This window comes from Callithrix jacchus, chromosome 3, assembly GCF_049354715.1.
Source record: "Callithrix jacchus isolate 240 chromosome 3, calJac240_pri, whole genome shotgun sequence".
Taxonomy (NCBI): Eukaryota; Metazoa; Chordata; class Mammalia; order Primates; family Cebidae; genus Callithrix; species Callithrix jacchus.
In genome coordinates, this window is record NC_133504.1 from 156,622,100 (window position 1) to 156,641,736 (window position 19,637).

Consider the following 19,637-nt stretch of genomic DNA (forward strand, 5'->3'; position numbering starts at 1 on the left):
CACTTCTTCTAGGAACTCAGATGCCTGTAAGAGGGATACATTCAACTCTGCTTCTCCATGCTCTATGGTGTTTTATTTTCTTTAAAATTTAATTTAATTTAATTTAATTGTACATTCTAGGATACATGTGCAGGTTTGTTACATAAGTAAATGTGTGTCATAGTGGTTTGCTGCACCTATCAACCCATCATCTAAGTGTTAAGCCCAGCATGCATTAGCAATTTATCCCGATGCTCCTCATCCCCCAACCATCCCTATAGGCCCTGTCATGTATTGTTCCCCTACTTGTGTCCATGTGTTCTCATCGTTTAGCTCCCACTTATAACTGAGAAAATGCGGTGTTTGGTTTTCTGTTCCTGTGTTAGTTTGCTGAGGATAATAGCTTCCAGCTCCATCTGTGTCCCTGCAAAGGACATGATCTCCTTCCTTTTTAAGGGTGCATAGTATTCCATGGAGTATATACTGTAAGTTTTAAAGGGGCAGACTTCTTTGCAGGGAGGCTATTCAATGTCTAAAGCTGCCTACAATGGGTCAGCTAAGTCTGTGTCATTCTGGGGTTCATTATCAGGATATACATTCTGATATCCTGATTATCAGGATACATATATATTTTCAGAATATATATCCTGATAATGTTGTTTTATACTTAAGCCACATCTGCAATGTAGTATCAGAAATAGAAGTGTTATTAAATTTCCCATTGTGTTAATTTTTTAATCTAATTCCATGGTCGAATCAGAACTAGGGAAGAGTAAAAAGGGTTCATGGATTGGTTCCCCTTTAATGTGGAATCAGAGTGAACTTGATAATTTGACAGCAGGGCAAAAGCAAAGCCAGAAAATATAAGTTCTCATTACAAACTTGTTTTCAAAGGTTAAATTTATAATTAGATAAGTACAGGTGGGTGAGACCAAAATTGGCAATAATTCACATGAACTTAGTGGCTTAATGCGATCCAAAACCGTGATTGGAGACTGCTGAATGATTGTGAAGGTGTGTAAACAAGGATGGTGAGTGATTTGAGAGCCACATGACTTCATTCAGCCATTCAGAAAATACTTCCTGAGTGTCTTTCACATGTCATAATTAGCTCGGTGCTTATGAGTTTGGTCTTTGGAGCAACATTGGCTTTTTGTCACTTAACTCTCTATATGAGTTGACTTGAATCAATTCACTCAACCTTTCTGAACCTCCTATTTCACATTTGCAAAACAAGGATAAGAGTCACACCTATCATAGAAAGTTTTGCGAGACTCTAATGAATTAATAACTGCTAAGCATTAAGAAAGTGACGAGCATGTAGTAAAATCTTGGTAAGTATTAGCTATCATTACTAATTTTATTATTTATTATTTTATAATAATAAACATATGGTACCTGTGAATTTGATTACCACCCGTATGATGACTCCTGACTGAATGTCTTTAACTTTGACATTATTATTTTTGCCCTCCAGGTTTGCTCACTTAATATCATCCCTGAGCTTAACATGCTGGAAGCTGCTTTCATATTTGTCCCTGAAACTTGCTTCTCTTACAGTCTTCCTTATAGGAATAAATGCTGTAATTGTCTATCAGTTTGTACAAGCTGGACACATAGGTGTTGTCCTTAATATCCTTTCCTTTTAACTGCCATGTAAGTCCTTCATCAAGTCCTGTTAGCTTTACCTTCTAAACAACATCTGTAGTTGCTTTTTTTTGAGACGGAGTTTCGCTCTTGTTACCCAGGCTGGAGTGCAATGGCACGATCTCCGCTCACTGCAAACTCCGCCTCCTGGGTTCAGGCAATTCTCCTGCCTGAGCCTCCTGAGTAGCTGGGATTACAGGCACACACCACCATGCCCAGCTAATTTTTTGTATTTTTAGTAGAGGCGGGGTTTCACCATGTTGACCAGGATGGTCTCGATCTCTCGACCTCGTGATCCACCCGCCTCGGCCTCCCAAAGTGCTGGGATTACAGGCTTGAGCCACCGCACCCGGCCAACATCTGTACTTTTGTGCTTTCTAGCTGCAACATCAATCAGCTCTCCATTGCACCCTTGCCTGAACTACAGATGCTCCTGGATGTGCAATGAGGTGGCATCCTGATAAACCTATTGTAAGTTGAAAATATCCTGAGTTGAAAATGTATTTAATACACTTAACCTGTCAAATATCATAGCTTAAATGTGCTCAGAACACGTACATTAGCCTACAGTTGGGCAAAATCATTTACCACAAACCCTGCTTTATAACATAGTGCTGAATATCTCACGCAACTTATTGACTACTGTACTGAAAGTGAAAACCAGAATGGTTGTATGGATAGCCGAAGTATGGTTTTTACTGAAAGTGTATCACTTTCACACCATCGTAAAGTTGAGAAATAGTAAGTTGAGCCATTATGAGTCAGGGACCATCTGTATTGCACAAGTTTCCTGAAATCTCTCACTGCATCTCATCTTCTCAGCCCATCCACTCTGTGAACAAAAGTCAGAGTGATACAAAATCATGTAAAATAATGTCGCTTGCTCATTTAAAGCCTGTTGGGGGCTACTTGTTGTTTTTAGGATAAGAATCAAATCATTGACAGTATTCTCATATCTCAGTATAATCTGACCATTTCCTATGTCTCTGGGCTCAACTGGCATCATGCTATATTTAGTAGTGTGGGCCACAACTACACTCACCCTCTTTTAAGTTCTCCAATATAACATAAATGTTTTTGCTTCCAGACCTTCGTGCAGTGCACATGCTGTTCCCTTTACCTTGAATCCCTTCTCTCCTTCACCCAGAAATATCCATAAATTTTTCAAGTCTCAGCTTAAATATAATTCCCACAGGAAAGCCTTCCTTGTATCCTAATCTAGATCAGGACCATATTCATATTCTCAATATGACTTATTCTTACTCCTATAATCACTTATTATAGTTTTGGTAAAACACTTATGTAGTTATTGGTTTAATGTTATTGATGTCAATGCTTTTGCAGCTAGAAGGTAAATTCTAGGAGGGCAGGGATCATGTTGGTGTTACTCACTGGTTTCTTTTTATTGTTGTTGTTTTTTGAGACAGAGTCTCACTCTGTTGTCCAGGCTGGAGTGCAATGGCATGCTCTTGGCTCACTGCAACCTCAGCCTCCCAGGTTCAAGCAATTCTCCTGTCTCAGCCTCCCCAGCAGCTTGGATTATAGGCATGTGGCACCACGTCCGGCTAATTTTTGTATTTTTTTTTAGTAAAGACAGGTTTTCACCATGTTGGCCAGGCTGGTCATGAACTCCTGACCTCATGATCTGCCTGCCTCAGCCTCCCAAAGTTCTGGGATTACAGGCTTGAACCACTGCACCCGGGCCTCGGTGTTACTCATTCTATGTCTTCAGGACCTGCATGGCGTCTAGCAAAGAGATTACATCTAACAAATATTTGTTAAATGAATGAATAGAGGAATGGATGATGCGACATCTGAGCTGAGTTTTGAAGAAGATGTAGGAGTTAGCCATGTGAGTGGGGATGAGGAGGGCCATAGGTGGTCCTGGGAGTAAGGACAGCAGATGGAGGCATACAAAAGGCGGGAATATAAGAGTGCAAAGAGATGAGCTGAACATTCAGGCAGAAGCAATGAAGAGCATTGCATATTATCCTAAAAGGTATGGGTTTTGCCCTCAAAATCCTTGGAAATAGTAAGGGGAATAATTTTCTGGATCTGAATTGGGTTTTAAATAGGTAAGTGTCTGGATCAGATTGTGACTTTGGCATAAAACATGTGGCAGAAAATTAGAGAATAGATTGGAGAGGAACAATTTTTGGGACAGGGAGACCAATCAGAAATCTGTTAAACTAATTGATTAGAGAAAAGATATCACCTTGAAATAAGGCAGTTGTAGGGATGAAAAGTGGATAATTTCCGAAGATGTTAAAGGTGTCAAATTGAGAAGACTTCATTCGGTTGGATTTGGAGAGTAAGAGTGGGAGAACTGGATTAGTCCTTGGTTTATATTTTGGAAAACCAGATGAGTAGTGATAGAATTCACAAAGACAGCAGATACTGTATGAGAGTCAAATGTAATGGTGGTGGTAAAATGCTGATTTGCTTTGTGTTGTATTTGAGGCACTTGAGAGGCATCAGTAGAGCTGCCTTGTGATGGTGTTGGGAGGGTAGCTGGTATCATTGGAGTGGATGAAATTATCCCAGGAGCAATGTAGAGCTTCATTTCATAGTTTAAGAAGCCCTTGAGTATTCAGTAAATATTCTTAGTCCTAAGAACATGTACACACACATACACATACAAACTTTTGAATACAGGTTTGGGAGTTTATAGACATCATGAAGGCTTTTTTCCCCCTTAGAACTGAGAAGAAAATGGAGGAGAAAAACTTAATAAGTATCAAGAAATGAACGAGCAAGGTAAGTCCAAGAGGATTTTAACGGGTTGACCAGAGAGACGGCTGAGAATCAGTAAAGATTGTGTCTTGCTGGGAGCAGTGGCTTATGGCTGTAATCCCAGAACTTTGGGAGGCTGAGGCAGGTGGATCATCAGGTAGAAAGATCAAGACAATCCTGGCCAACATGGTGAAACCTCGTCTCTACTAAAAATACAAAAATTAGCTGGGCATGGTGGAACACGTCTGTAGTCCCAGCTACTTGGTAGACTGAGGCAGAAGAATCACTTGAACCCGGGAGGTGGAGGTTGCAGTGAGCCAAGATCACGCCACTGCACTCCAGCCTGGCAACAGAGCAAGACTCTAAAAAAAAAAAAAAAGAAAGAAAGAGGAGGAGGAAAAAGGAAGAAGGAGGAGGAAGAGGAGGAGGAGGGAAAGAGGTGGAGGAGGAGGAGGAGGAGGAGGAGGAGGGGAGGCTGAGGCAGGAGAGCTGCTTGAACCCAGGAGGCAGAGGTTGCAGTGAGCCGAGATCATGCCACTGCACTCCAGCCTTGGCGACAGAGCAAGACTCTGCCTCAAGAAAAGCAAAGAAAAGGCATGATCAGATGGATGGTTTAGTAAGGTAGCCCGATACAACTGAGAATAGTAGTTTCAGTGGTGTTGCAGGGATGAGAGCCCAATTATCTCCGGAGTTAATGGTAAGTGGAGAGGTAGAAATAAGCATACAATGCACATTTTCAGAAACTTTATGTTATTTAAGAAGAGAACTAAGACAATAGCTGGAGAAAGTATAGTTTCAAGGAAAGAAAGATTTTTGGTTTTTGTTCTAATCTTTAAATGGCTGCATAATAAATGTTTCTTTATTGAGAGTAAAGGGGCATTACAGTTATTTGACAAATATTTGGGGATTATTTTTTAATTCAGAAGGAAAGAAGATATTAAGTGTTCTGAAAGTGGAATTCAAGTGTTTGCTTTATAATTTTGTGGGCAAGTCAGTAACTTAGTGCAGTTCTAGAGTGCAGAATAGGACCAAGTGTAGAGGCATATCCCGTGTAAGTAGAAGGTTGAACTACGTGAACAACTATATCCCTTTCACCTCTGGGATGATGCAGTTCTTTTTCAGAAATCCTAAGGAGAATCAGAAAGTCTTTTATCCTTCTTATTTGAGGAAATGTGTTGCCCTGAATCCAGAAAGGCAAGTTGCATTGCACGAAGCACTTGAATAGTATTGGGTTGATATGCCATGGGAACTATCTGTCACATCTAGTAACAAAAATCATGTGACACATTACATTTAATCGAAGGTGATAAGTTAGCTTCTGCCTGGAAGTCTGCTAATATGTTATTTTTCTCTTCAAAGACATCTGACAAATTTTGAGATCCTAGAGTAATATTTGCCACTTGTAACTTAATTTTTAAAAATAAATGATTTTCACACTTGCCCTCCTTCATGTATAAAATATGGAAACATTCAAGATATGAATGGCAGAAAGATTAAGAATGATTCTAAATCTTTCATGCAAGCATTCAAGAGATGTTCACAGCTGTGCATGGTGGCTCACGCCTGTAATCCCAGCACTTTGGGAGGCTGAGGTGGATGGATCACTTGAGGTCAGGAGTTTGAAATGAACCTGGTCAACAGAGTGAAACTCCATCTCTACTAAAATTACAAAAATTAGCTGGGTGTGGTGGCATGCACATGTAATTTCCAGCTACTCAAGAGGCTGAGGCAGGAGAATTGCTTAAATCTGGGAGGTGGAGATTGCAGTGAGTCGCAATCACACCACTGCACTCCAGCCTAGGTAACAGAGTGAGATCAAAAAAAAAAAAAAAAGATATGTTCACAAAATAAATCTTTAAGAATATACTGGAAAACTTTAAGAATATGGTTTTATCACAAACAGTTTCAGAATGTGAGATTTCTGATACAGCACTACTTATAAGCTTAAAGTATTGTTTCTTTTAGGATAAAGCACCCAGATGCTCACGTTGGACACATTTCAATGAATTTGACAAAGTAGACTTATTAAACGTCCTCAAATTAGTGTTTAATAATCGGGCGACCCAAAATAGCAAACATGATTACATCAAAAAACAGAATGTATTACATTCCTACATTTATGTATTTGTGTGTGTGGGTATATATGGGTCTGTAAACCATTACTCAATATTGTGAATTGTAAAACAGCTTGTAAGCTAACATTGCAGAAGAGAGAGGCTATCTTTTACCCCTGTTTTGTAATGGAGCTGATTTACCTGGTTTGCCGAATTTGGGCACCAAGATGACCACATCAAACATCAGTTAGGTCTATCCAGGGAGGTATTTCCAAGTAAGCATTTAACTCTAGACTTCATAAGAATAGTAAACAGATTAGTTAATAAAACCTAAAATCACATATCTTTGAGTCTTTTTTCATATAACTACTGAATGAATTTGATAACTACCATTCCCAGCTGACTAACTCACTAGATGAATCACATATCCAGAAGTGATTAGTATGTGGGTACTTGCCTTTCAACAAATTGGTTTTGTTTTCCCCCCATCTTATGTTTATTCACTTATATAACAAATATTTATTAGATATTGTTATAAGCTAAATTGTGTTCCTCTAAAACTCAAACGCTAAAGTCCCAAACCCTAGTACCTCTGAAAGTGACTGGAGCTAGAATCGTTAAAGAGATAACTAAGGTTAAATGAGGTCATTTGGTTGGGTCATAGTCCAATATGACTATTGTCCTTATAAAAAGAGGACATCAGGATACAGACACACACATAGGAAAGACCACCTTAGGACAAAGGGAGAAGATGGCCACTTATAAGCCAAGGAAAGATGTCAGAATGAAAGCCACCCTACTGATACATTGGTCAGGAATTTTACCCTCCAGAACTGCGAGACGATCCATTACTGTTGTTTAAGCCACCCAATCTGGGCGCTTTGTTATGGTAGCCCTAGCAACTAATACAGACCCCAATTATATGTTAGATATTGTGAAATCCTTCAGTACAGAGCTCAAACTGTAGCATGCATGAGAATAACTTGAATGCCCTTTAAAATAGAGATTTCTGAGCCCCACTGCCAGAGATTTTGATTCAGTAAGTTTAGAATGGGGCCCAGTAAGTTACATTCCCGATTAGTTTTCAGGTAATGGGATGCTCCCACTGGGACCATACTTTGAGCAACATCGGCTTTGTAAATACAAATGCCTTTCAGAAAGGACAATAAATAAACTTCACCAGTGATTTGACTGAGTCTTTCATGTAGGCATTCAAGATATGTTCAGTGATTTGACTGATGAAGTTTAATTTATTGCCCTTTTTTATTTGATTTTAAGGGTGGCTGTCTTTAACATCAGTCACTGATCATTAATTATGCAAGGTTTTTGTAATCGCATTGTTGAAGACAGTCATCCTTAAAATTGGCGATGGTGGGAATGTTTACATCACAGAAATTGGTGAATGCTACAGAGCAGGACTTTTACTGATGGAAAGCCAATTTCAAAGCATTTTCCAGTACCCCAGTGACTGCCAATAAATATGCTTATTAGATTGCTCTTCAAATTATACTGAGAGGAGTGGGGCTGAGTGCAGTGGCTCACACCTGTAATCTCAGAACTTTGGGAGGCTGAGGCAGGTGGATTATTTGAGGTCAGGAGTTCAAGACCAACCTGGCCAACAAGATGAAACCCGGTCTCTACTAAAAATACAAAAATTAGCCAGGCATGTACCGTAATCCCAGCTACTTGGGAGATTGAGGCAGGAGAATTACTTGAACCGGGGAGGTGGAGGTTGCAGTGAACTGAGATTGCACCATTACACTCCAGCCTGGGTGACAGAGTGAAACTGTTTCAAAAAATTTATATACATATATGTATATGTATACATACATATGTGTGTGTGTATATATATGGAGATATATTTATACATATGTGTGTGTGTGTGTGTGTATACATATATATATATGGAGAGGATTGGAAAGCTAAGTGCATGGGACTATAGGAATCTCCCAAAGTGAGAAAAATACCGAGAGTGGAGGCATAAAATAGCTCATTCCTTAGGTCAATGACTTGAAAGAACTTCAGTTTAGTAATTTTACTATTATATTAATAATTCAAATGGACCCCTTTCAACCAGGCAGGTTGAAAGAAAACAGGCCATTGGAACTTGGATCATTGCCCCAGTGTTTGCTGGCTGTTTGGATGCGTTATTAAACCTTTGGTGCAAAGTATTTCTTTTTTATGCAACTTGTAGGTGGACAGGATAATTTAAGCTGCCTCTTTTGTCTTTGAGATTGTACATTTCTAAGTGCAGTAGAAATGAAGTGCCCAACGCCATGGCTCAAATTCCCACTCACTTCAAGTGATTTGATTTGTTTTTTTCCTCTTAAAGTACAAAAATCTGAGGCCATGATTGTGTGAATACCTGAGCTGATGGGGTCATGGGCTTGTCCTAATTACAACTCAGGTAGTCAGTGAATATTAAATGCTATCATGTGTTAACAGAGATTTACAAACTCTACTGAGTTATAGAAGTGCAAGTTCAGATAAATACCAGTCTGTAATTTGGAAGTTTGGCTGGAGGGCTGGTAGGAAAAATTTAGGAGCAGAGATTTCTATAGTATTCTAGTGGTTAATGTGACTGTTCTTGACATATCTTCCTATGCCTGCAAGAAATGGGGAAGTGAGCTGCAGGGACTTAATTTAACAGAAGAATTCACAGAGATTTCTTTCTCACAGACTGAAAATATGCCCATGTCCATATGTCTCATTATGTACATTAAGTTCTTCATTATTCATTACTTCAACAAATGTGTATTGAGCTTCTACTATGTGACAGTCTAGAGTTAGGTGCTAGGGATGGAGAATGAATAAGGTAGATATAATTTCTATTCACAGAGTGTTTACAAGTCTGCAGAAAAAGAAGGTTAGATGACATTTGAAAAAAAATTATAGAATTTCCTTGGAAAAACACTGTATTGTCTCTTAGGATTTGCTATACTTGTGTATATATGTATTTTTCTCTCCATGTATACATATATATTCTAAGAGACACATATACATATATATGGGGAGAAAAAATATTTACCTCTTAGAATGTGTAATAACAGTATCTTTTAAAAATGAATATCTATATATATGTATATACACCATGTGCATATATATAAATATAAATATACCATGTATGTATATATAAATATATATTTTTATAAGATGTTGTTATTTTGAGTGAGATAGTAAGATGATCAGTATTTGGGTGTGGAGGGTGATACAGAATAATTTTATATATGATACTAGTTGTAACTGTGTAGGCATTATAGTTATTCTTGCTTAAATGTAAACTGTGGTGTATCTTGAAGTCTTAACTGATGAAGCATTCCTTTTCACATGTCTGGGAGAGTGAAAAATGACAGCAGCCATCTGAAAAATAAATATTCCAAAAGAGTCTAGCCAAAACAATCTGAATACTTGAATACTTTTATTTTGAATAACATGTTTTTAATAATGCATAGTGTGTGTGTGTTTAAGATTATTAGGACCAGGCATTCACACAGCACAAAAGAATTCAAAATAGATGTAGTTGAAATATCATGAATCAAGAAACACCAAACCAGGGCCTAAGTCTGTATTAGCATGTCTCTCATTTTCTATATTTTGTAAAGCTTTGGCATGTTGAAGCCTCATTGACCTCAGAGCTAACTAGTTCCCACAGATAGTAAAAGGACTTACTTGTGAACAAACTTTTGATGTGCAAACCAACCAATGCTGAGCCCACACTCAGTACTACCGCCTCTATCTGGCTTTTCTACTACAGGAGACGATATTCCTCTGCCTTAATCATCCCAGGGCCTGGTACCAGAAAAATAGAAACTACCCCTATGGAGCTCTCCAAAATCCTTCAAACTGCTGAGCCTAAATGGCTTACTCGGCCTCACTCATTCCTTCCCAGCAAAGCCACCATCAAGGCTTTCCCCCTTGCTCCTTCTGCCCCATGACTGAGCCTGGCGCTTTCCAGGCTTCTTGGTGTTTTGAACAAAGAATTGGATACAATATGCAAACAAAGCAAGGAAAGAATGAAGCAACAAAGATTTATTGAAAATGGAAGTATACTCCACAGGGCGGGAACGGGCCGTCGCAAGCGGCTCAAGGGCCCCGGTTACAAAATTTTCTGAGGCTTGAAAACTCTCTAGAGGTTTCCATCGGTAACGTGGCATGTGCCCTATGTAAATGAAGAGGCTAAAGTGAAAGTCATGCTCTACGTAAATGATGAGAATGAAATAAGTACAGTTACAAAGTCATTTACTCAGTGTAAGCCTTATGCAGACGAAGAGGATAGTTCTTGTCACAGCTGAAGTGTTTCCATTTGATTTAGTACTAGGAAGTCTTTAGGTTCCCTGCCTCCAGGCCCTATTCTCCTGCCTCAGAACCAGTATTAGCTCACGCATTTGTAGACGCCGAGGAGTTCCACAATCTGCTGTCTGCAAGCTTGAGACACAGAAAAGCTGGTAGTGTAATGTGGAGGCCTCAGGGCCAGAGGCCAACTGTGTAGATTCCAGGTTGAGTCTGAGTCTGAAGGCCTGAGAACCAGGAGCTCTGAGGGGAGGAGATGATTGATGTCCCAGCTCAAGTAGTCAGCAGAGGGAGCACAAATTCTACCTGCTCCTCCTTTTTGTTCTATTCAAGCGCACAACAGATTGGATGAGGCCCACCCACACTGCAGAGGGCCATCTGCTTTACTGAGTTCACCAATTCAAATGCTCATCTCTTCCAGAAACACCCTCACAGACACACTAGAAAGAAGGTTGAATCGGCTATTTGAGCATATTGTGGTCCAGTCAAGTTGACACATAAAATTAACCTTGCACATGGCATCCCTCTCTTCTTGGGAGCTGCAAAAAAATATTCTTCTTGATGCAATTGTCTCCTCCTCCGTTAGCCTCATCGTGGGTGAATCAAAACAAAATCTCAAGTACATTCAAAAACAAAGTCACATGAGCAGAGCCGTCTTAGGAGAAATTCAGATACCTTGGGGGGTTAGGAACACTTTTGGTCAAGTAGAGAAAGTAACTGAATAAGGAGTGATCAATCTAACAGAAACTGTCTGGCAACAGAATGGTGGTGAGAGAGAGGAAAAGTACACGCATTGATAAATAGTCAAAGAAATGAAAACCAGGTCTATTCAGGCTTTCACCGATGGCCTATATCTGATGACTGTACTAACAACCTACAAATTACTTGACCAAATCCTGTGGCAAGGACTTAAAAAAATTAGCTCTGCTTAATCCTAAATGAATTAATAGGTAATGCAGATCCATCTAGAAAAATCTGTAACAAGCAGCCAGTATGCACGACGTACAGCTGCCATTAGGAGTATAGCTATGAGGAAGCAGCCCAAACTTCCGTACTCCCATACGCACCTGCCGTATGAGAAGCCCAGCATGGTTTCAGTAGTAGCTTTACTGGTGATCACTCTTTTACATTTACAACTATGCTGTAAAGCAGGTGCAACAACTACTCCACTACCGATGAGACAACTGGTAGAGAGAAATTAAACTCGTACAGTGTAGGTTTCTATATGGTAGAAACTCAATATGGGTGCAAACATACTGATTCTGTTTTCCATAAACCTTTAGACTCTGCTCTTTCCTACTTCCTTCCACCTAGAGGATGCTTAATTTTTAATGTCAGGGTCTCTTGTGAAAATTTCTCTTTGCTTCCTCTTTTCGTGCTTTATAGGAAATGAAGCATTCTTCTATCATAGCCAGTATCAGTTAGTAATGGCTTAAACAGATTGCAGTTCATTTGTCACATGCAATAAAAATTCTGTAGAGGCCATGCTGGGTTATTGATTGCATTGCTGGGTTATTGATAGCATTCTTAATATAGCATGCTATATTAAGAATGCTATCATTTTTCTTTTTTTTTTTTTTTTTTTTTGAGATGGAGTTTTGCTCTTGTTGCCCAGGCTGGAGTGCAATGGCACGATCTCAGCTCACCTCAACTTCCCTCACCCATGTTCAAGCGATTCTCCTACCTTAGGCTCCCGAGTAGCTGGGATTACAGGCACCCGTCATCATGCCCAGCTATTTTTTTTGTTTTTGGTAGAGACGGGGTTTCTCCATGTTGGTCAAGTGGTCACAAACTCCCGACCTCAGGTGATCTGCCAGCTTCGGCCTCCCAAAGTGCTGGGATTACAGGCCTGAGCCACTGTGCCTCGCCAGAACCCTATCTTTTTCATAGTGTTACTCTACTGTCCTTACCTCTTACTTGTTGCTTTGCCGTTGCACGGTGGTTGCTGTACTTCTTAACTCTAATCCACATTCCTGGGAAGATTGGAGAAGGGCAAAGGGGCAAGGAACTGAGGGATATATCCTAGAGAGATTTTGCCTCTGTTCAGAAGGCAATCATTTTCTGCCTTAATCTCATTTATCTATTGTATACACCTGTAGGCACAGGAGTCTAGGAAATCAAGCATTTTTCGCTGGTTGCTTTGCTATGTTAATTAAAATTGAGAGTCTACTAGCAAGAAAGAAAAAGTATGTTAAAAATAGGTAGGCACCTGGCAGGGTCTACACATAATACTTACCGGAGTGTATTGTGATTGTTTAAACCTGTTTATCTCTCCTGGTAGACTGGGTCTGTGTTACATCTGTGCATCTCTCCTCGATATACTCTATGCCTAGCACATTGCAGAAACAGTAAAAGTTTGTTGAATGAATGACAGTGATCCTTTAAGAGTCTTCACAGGCATTGGTTGTTGTTTTGTTGTTGCTTTATCTAAATCTATGTTTTGAAATTCTCAACTCAAATTTCATTGTGAAACTTCATAAAGCAATGAATGTCCTTTCAGAGATTAAAAAAAATATGAAATGCCTGAAAAACAATGATTACTGAATTAGAACTGCCAGAGCACAACTCAGACATTGCTCCAAAATGAACACACTCTAAATTGGTCTTTTAGAAACACACACATATGCACACATGCACACACATGCACACACGCAATGAAACAAATGGTGTACAGGTGGAGACAGCTGGGAGACCATGGAAAGAGGTATAGCAATCATCAAGCAGCTTCTTTGGTTGATGCTTTTGTGATTCATGAGTTGACTGTGATTGTCAGGGTAAATGATGGGGATGGCTCATTCTTTCCTTGGGGTTAGGTTTGCATAGACATTGCCTAAAAGAAAGAATAATTATATTCCCCCTTATATTTAATCTGTTAGGGGAAAAGTTTTCCTTTTTTAGAAAACATCTGTTGGGGTTTTCTAAAAGGTCAATCACCTGAAGAGGATTTCATATGTTGACAAAATAGTGACAGAAGTCTAATTTTTAGCCAAACGCTTCTAGTTTTTAGCCAAGCAAATAACCATATGGAAGCCAAGCCTCAGCGGTGGACTTGACATTTTTGGGGAAGGAAACTGAGCTGGGTCCAAGTGATATCAAATTTAGAAGAAAACTCTGGATGTTTAATGTGTCCCCCACTGCTACTTGCATGTTCTTCCTTCTTTTCCAGGGCATCAAAGTTAACTTTTCACTCAGAAACTCTTTTTATACACACATATATGTGTAATAGGCAAACGTTCCCTACATCACTTTTATCTACTGCCATTTGCATTGAAATAATGCGTCTATCTCCATGACTATTTCATGAATTTTCTAACACTCATATAATTGCATCAGAGATATTTAATGTTAGGAGATGTTAAAAGTTAATTAGAAACTGTCATCCACACTTAATTAATAATTTTAAAAACTCTGTCAATAAGTTGTTTCTTATAATTAATTAATCTGATTACTCTTCTTGGTGTCCAAGAATCTGATACACACTTTTCCCTTGCCAGTTGAGCACTGAAGACAGGTAGCTATGATGTAATGCAGCTGCTGTAGTATAGGTTCCCTTTTGTGAGTTGATGTATTCACATGTGTTGGGGCTGGGTTGGATGCAACTTTTACCACTCTCCACTGTGCCCCATCCTCTGGGAGACTGGCTTCTCTGAACAGCATCAACCATGCTCTCCTTGATGGTGATGGTGGTGGTGGGCGGTGCCGGTGGTGGATGGGCGGTACTGGCAAGATAATCAATGATGAGTAGAGGGAGGTTGGAGTAATTGCTCCCCTGGTTCCTTCCCTCTCTGGCCATGGTCTGACAGTTGCTTGTTCTCTCCTAAAGCCACAGCTATTGCCATGTTCTGGCAACAACCTTCCCCACTGCTTCCACTTAGGCCTTAGAGATGTCAACATACAACCTGCTGTTGTGAGCTTCAGGCAGCATCTCTGTCCCTTGTTTCTCTCCTTTAGCACCGCCTTAGCATTATGTATAGTCTTTCCATCAGTCCCTTCAGCCCACCATTTGAAGTGTTTCATTGCTTTCTTGCTACAACTCCAATGATAAAAGAATACCCTATGTCACTAACTTTAAGTTTCCATGAGAGATCTTCAGTGCTATTTCCCAGAAGAGAAATGGTAGGTATATTTTTCTGTTCTTTTCTTCTACCTCCCCACAGGAGGAAGAGAGGAAAAAGTCTTAGTGTTTGAGCCTTGCCTGGTGTGTTGCTTGGTCTTTCTCTGGGATCAGCATGTCTACCTGCAGTTGCATTCTCCTTTTGTTGCTGCTGTGGAGCCTGGAGCAGAGATTCTGTGCCCTACTGACAGCTGTGACTGAGTAGGGCTAGGTTTTTGGAGGCATAGTTTGGGAGTCTTACATCCAAGTTGCCCTCTCTGGTCCAGATTTATTAATAATTGAGTTGATATTTTGATTCTCATCTGTTTCCTGTCTGAAATTCTCAATTTGTTCTGAATCTAGAGGGAAAGAAAAGGTGATTGATGCCACTGTTTCAAAACTCGAAGAGAATAGTCTTATGTAGAGAAGTAAATGAGGAGACATTGCCAGTTTATTTCTTGCCGCAAAACCTTAATGACTACCACAAATCTATTTTGTCAGCAGTTAAATAACTATACATATCCATGATCGCAAACCAAATTTACCACTTTAGACCTTATGATTTCACTTTCATGTTTGTAACTCTGAGGTTATTGATGACTTTAAGACAATGAAGGAGAAGACTTTAGAAGCACTTATATCCTACAGAGAAATTTAATATTTTTGTTTTATCAGGTAAGTTGATTTGACTCTGTGATCTTAGGCAAGTCAACTAACCTCCTTAGGACTGTATTTGCTTGTCTGTTAAGCAAGAGGTTTGGATTAGTGGAAGACATACTATTCAAATAAAATTCAATATGAAGCATAAGTTTGTAAGAGAATGTCAACGAAGATCATATTAGCATAAATGTATCATATATGTTGAACTTTAGGACATTTGTTTATACAATTAGAAAATAAACATTTAAAACCTTGTTAGGAATGACAACCACAGTCTTATACCAGCCTTAGTCTTTTTTTTTTTTTTTTTTTGAGATGGAGTCTTGTACTGTTGCCCAGGCTGGAGTGCAATGGCCCGATCTCGGCTCACTGCAACCTCTGCCTCCCAGGTTCATGCAATTGTCCCGCTTCAGCCTCCTGAGTAGCTGGGATTATAGGTGCCCACCACCACACCCAGCTAATTTTTTGTGCCCAGCCCAGCCTTAGTCTTCTATTCAATAATTTGGTTTTGGTTGAATGGTATTTAGAAGGCTCTGATTTCTTAAAGATCACCAGTTCCAAGTGGAAGCAGTTTTTAAAATAGTTTTCTTTCAAGCTTATTATCTTTTTAATTAAGTTAATCAAGAAGCTTGAAAAAGGGGTAGCAAAATAATTTTTGATTCAAAATCAAGTTACCAGGAATGACCATCAACTACTTAATTTTCACCCTGGCTTATTTTACTTAGCATAATGTCTACCAGGTTTATCCACATTGTTGAAAATAGCAGAATCTTTTTTTTTTTTTTTTTAAGGCTGAATGATATTTGTGTGTGTGTGTGTGTAGCACAATTTCTTTATCCATTCATCTGTCAATGGACACTTAGATTATTTCTATGTCTTGGCTTCTGTGAATAATGTTGGCACTGAAGAGATAGAAAAAACAGTCCTGAATTGCTGACACCACTGCTCCTCCACACCGGAAGCAGCTGCCTGGTATGCAAAGCATCTCTGGGCACTGAGGGAGGCAGAATAGAGCAATTGTGAGGCATCGACTTGCTGCTGTCCTATTAGGGCAGAAAATAAAGCTGGACCAAACTCAGGTGATGCCTGGTCACTGAGGGAGCATTTAAAGCAGCCCTAGCTAAAAGGAAATTGTTCATCCCAGTGGTTTATACTTGAGTTCCCATAAACCTCACCACTGAGGGCTACAGTGCTCTGTATCTCCAGTGAAACTTGAAAGGCAGTCTAGGCCATAAGGACTGCAACTCTTAGGTTTGTCCTGGTGCTGAACTAGGCCCAGCAACAGTGGACTGGGATTGCACCTGACATACTGAGACACCAGCTGGGGAAGCCAATGGAGTACTGGCATCACCCCTCCCCTAACCCCAGGCTGCACAGCTTGAGGTTCCAAAAGATACCACTTCCTTCTACTTGAGGAGAGGAAAGAGAGTGGGCAGAACTTTGTCTTGCATCTTGGATACCAGCTAGCCAAGCAGGATAGGGCAGTGGTCAGGGCCATGAGGCCCCTGTTCTAGGCCTTTGCTCCCAGATGATGTTTCTAGACACACCCTGGGCCAGAAGGGAACCCAATGCCTTAAAGGAGAAGACCCAGTCCTGGCAGCATTTATTACCTGCTCACTGAAGAGCCCTTGGGCTGTGAATAACCAGCAGCAATATTCAGGTACTACACCAAGGGCCTTGGGTGAGCCTCTAAGACTTGCTGGCTTCAGATACCAGCACAGACACAGAGAAGGAGAGTACCATATGGGCTCTTGGGGTCCCTAATTCAAGGACTTTACTCTTGGATGGCTTAGTAAAGCCGCCCTGGGCCAGAAGGGAATCCACCATTCTGAAAGGTGAGTTCCAGGCCAGGCAGCATCCAGGACAATCTGACTTAAGAGACCTTGAAAGAACACGGGCAGTAGTCTGGCAGTACTCCTCATGGCCTGGGGTGGCAGTGGCTGTGGGTGAGGATCCTCTACCTTTGGAAAGGGAAGGGAAGACTGGGAAAAACTGAGTTTTGTGGCTTGGGTATAGAATACCGGGTAGACTTCTAAGGTTTTTGACTCTAGTTTCTGACTCTCAGATGGTACTTCTGTACCTACCCAGGGCTGGAAGAACCTTGCTGACCTGAAGGGAAGAATACAGACCTGGCTGGATTTGCCAGCTGCTGATTGTAGAGCCCCAGGGCCTTGAGTGAACACAGCAAGTATCTAGGGAGTGGTTACAGCAGGCTTTGGGTGAGACCCAGTGCTGTACTGGACTCAGGGTCACTGTTGACCCAGTGTAGTCACAGTAGTGGTGGCCACAGGGGTGCTTGTGTCACTCCACCCCTAGCTTTAGGTGACTCACAACAAAGAGAGAGAAACTCTGTATGTATAGGAGGAAGTGAGGAAAGAGAACACGAGTCTCTGCCTCGTATCCAGAGAATTCTATCAGATCTGGTCCAAGACAACCAAGGTGTTACCTCTATAAGGCTACAAGAACCACAGCGTTACTAGGCTTGGAGTGCCTCCTAAAGTAGATACAGCTTAGATGACAACATCCAAGTCCTTTTAAATATCTAGAATGCCTTCCCAAGGAGGATGGCTACAAATAAGACCTGACAGTGAAGGTTACAATAAACACCTAACTACCCAGACACTGAAGAACATCTACTATTATTAACACCATTCAAGAAAACATGAACTCACCAAATTAAATAAATAAGGCACTGGGGACCAATCCTGAAGAAAAGGAGATATGTGACCTTTCAGACAGAGAATTCAAAATAGCTATGATGAGGAAACTCAAAGAAATTCAACATAGAAAGTTTGTTCAAATGTGTAACAGAGAACTTCCCAACCTAAAGGAAGATGTCAATATCCAATACAAGAAGGTTATAGAGCCCCAAGCAGATTTAACCCAAAGAAGACTACCTCAAGGCATTTAATACTCAAACTTTTCAAGGTCAAGGATAAAGAAGGATGCTCAAAGCAGCAAGAAAAAAGAAACAAATAACATACAATAGAGTTCCAATACATCTGGAAATAGACCTTTCAGTGGAAACCTTACAGGCTAGGAGAGAGTGCTGTGACATATTTAAAGTGCTGAAGGAAAAAAAAAACCACTTTGACTTTGGGATAAAATATTCATCAAATGTGGAGGAGAAATAATAAAGATTAGAACAGAAATAAAATCAAAATGAACAAAACAATACAAAAAATGAATAAAACAAAAAGTTGGTTTTTTTGAAAAGTTAAACAATGTTAACAAACCTTTAGCCAGACTAAGAAAAAAGAGAGAAGATCTAAATAAATAAAATCAGAAATGAAAAAGGAGACATTACAGAAATTCAAAGGATCATTAATTGCTACTATGAGCAACTATATGACAATTAATTGAAAAATCTAGAAGAAATGGACCAATTCCTAGACAGATATACAGCTTATCAACATTGCACCAGGGGGAAATCCAAAGCATGAACAGACCAATAACATGTAATGAGATTAAAGCTTTAATAAAAAGTCTTCCACTAAATAAAAGCCCAGGACCTGATGGTTCACTGCTGAATTCTGCCAAACATTTAAAGAATAATTAATACTAATCCTACTCAAGTTATTCCAAAAACAGAGGAGGAAGAAATATTTCCTCTGTATAAGGCCAGTATTACCCTGATATCAAAATGAAACAAAGACACACTTAAAAAAATAAAACTACGGCCAATAACTGATGAATATTAATGCAAAAATCATCAACGAAACACTAGCAAAGCAAATTAAACAATACATTAGAAAGATCACTTATTACGACCAAGTGGTATTTATCCCTGGGATGCGAGAATGGGTTAATATACTCAAATCAATTAATGTGATACATCATATCAATAAAATGAAGGATAAAAACCATATGATTATTTAAGTTGATGATAAAAAAGCATTTGATAAAGTTTATCATTCCTTCTTGATAAAAGCCTTCGAAAAACTGAGGATAGAAGGAACATGCCTCAACATAATAAAAGCTACACGTGACAGACCCACTATTATACTGAAAAATTGAAAGTCTTTTCTCTAAGATGTGGAACATGACAAGGGCACCCAAAGTCACCACTGTTGTTCAATATAGTACTGGAAGTCCTAGCTACAGCAATCAGATAAGAGAAAAATATAAAGGGTGTTCAAATTGAAAATGAAGATGATATAATCTTATATTTGGAAAGACCT